The sequence below is a fragment of the Glandiceps talaboti genome, chromosome 1 (genome assembly GCF_964340395.1).
Source record: "Glandiceps talaboti chromosome 1, keGlaTala1.1, whole genome shotgun sequence".
Lineage (NCBI taxonomy): Eukaryota > Metazoa > Hemichordata > Enteropneusta > Spengelidae > Glandiceps > Glandiceps talaboti.
The window spans coordinates 31713785-31715966 of record NC_135549.1 but is presented as its reverse complement, the minus strand read 5'-3'; positions in this window follow the sequence as shown (position 1 = coordinate 31715966).

The following is a 2182-nucleotide window of genomic DNA, read 5'->3' as shown; positions in this document are numbered from 1 at the left end:
ATGTATGTATGTATGTATGTATGTATGTATGTATGTATGTATGTATGTATGTATGTATGCGTGCATGTATGCGTGCATGCATGCATGTTTGTATATAAGTAGGTAGGTCTAGTACACTATATAGGTAGGTAGGTAGGAAGGTACATGTAGATAGGTAGGTAGGTAGGTAGGTAGGTATGTAGGTAGGTAGGTACGTAGATGGGTAGGTAGATGAGTGGGTAGGTAGGTAGGTAGGTGGGTGGGTGGGTGGGTGGTTAGGTATATGTAGGTAACTAGTAAACTGCTAGGTATGCCAAGATAAGTGATTTGTTTAGGGTTGTTTTGATTGAGTAGTTAAACGAAACATTTTGTAGTTGGAAAGCCTGTCGAAGTTGGTACGTCATTGTTTCACGTTTTTGATTGATTTTGCTGTCCTACTTTATGGACTATGATTCATTATCACCAGATTAAGTTTAGAGTCCATCTTACAAGGACATATTTATTGAATGCATTTCCTGTGACAGTAATAAAAACAACTATTATTTGCCCTGATTTCTTGATATTCGTCATTGACGTGAGATGTGAATCACACGTTGACATTGTAAGTATTGACTTGTAACATATCATATATCGACACCCGTCTTATCTAAACCAACGTCATCGACTTGAGAGTCCAGTCGATATAGTGGTCTAAGATATGATAAAGAAATGGAACATACATTATAATTTGCTAAGAGCTGTCAATTTGAAAATATTAATCAAACTAATCTTACTGGGTACAACTAAACGATAGTCACTGTGGTACCGTTATTTTGAATTTAATTTAGCGACAATTAATGTCTCCATTTTGTAGATGACTTCGAGGAGCTGCAGGTGTAGTTGCCAACCCGAAATATCGTATCAACCATTTAATAATGTATGGCATGTAGACTTAAATGATAAAAATTACGGTTTACGTTTCCAACTATTGTGGAGTATATCATGAACTATTGTCATGGTAAATTTGTCAAGTGTTAATTCATACTTGAAGACGTAAACAAAGTGTTAATTCGTACTTTAAGACGTAAACAAAGTGTTAATTCGTACTTTAAGACGTATACAAAGTGTTAATCCGTACTTTAAGACGTAAACAAAGTGTTAATTTGTACTTTAAGACGTATACAAAGTGTTAATCCGTACTTTAAGACGTAAACAAAGTGTTAATTTGTACTTTAAGACGTATACAAAGTGTTAATCCGTACTTTAAGACGTAAACAAAGTATTAATTCGTACTTTAAGACGTATACAAAGTGTTAATTCGTACTTTAAGACGTATACAAAGTGTTAATCCGTACTTTAAGACGTAAACAAAGTGTTAATTTGTACTTTAAGACGTATACAAAGTGTTAATCCGTACTTTAAGACGTAAACAAAGTGTTAATTCGTACTTTAAGACGTATACAAAGTGTTAATCCGTACTTTAAGACGTAAACAAAGTGTTAATTTGTACTTTAAGACGTATACAAAGTGTTAATCCGTACTTTAAGACGTAAACAAAGTGTTAATTTGTACTTTAAGACGTATACAAAGCGTTTAACAAATTATATAATGATAAAACATACAAAATGATTCTTTTATAATATATACTCCCTTTAATTATTCTTGTAAAAAAAGTTGCAAAACTGTTGTTTACACCCCACACAAGGTTTTATTACTATTGTTCGGCCCCTCCTGTGATTCGTGTCGCTGTTAATTTTGCTGTTCTTACTTTTCTTCTTTATGTTTTCTTCCATATGATTGTATAGATCGATTGTCATTCTGTAGTAACCGAAAATGACTAACAGAAAGGAGAACTTGCCACCAGTTTGAATAAGTTGAATGTGGTATCATTTTAACCAATCATTGCTGTCAACGTTTTATCACATACAGTTCGTAACCACAAATAGTCTAGTCTTGAATACCCAGAATCCTCCAGAAAGTTCCATCCATCTAATCATCGCACATTACAACAAAATGTCCCACAATCCTTTGTATCTAAAGTATGATGACGTACATAAGATTTCTTCCGAGTACTAATGAACATGATTAGTAGGTATGTTGTAAGCAATGCCACTGACCGGGGTAACATTTGAAGTTGGAAACTAAAGAATATACACTAAGATAAAATGTACAACGAGTTGTTTATCTTGTTTAGCTGAATTTTACTCGGTTCGTGTGATATGCA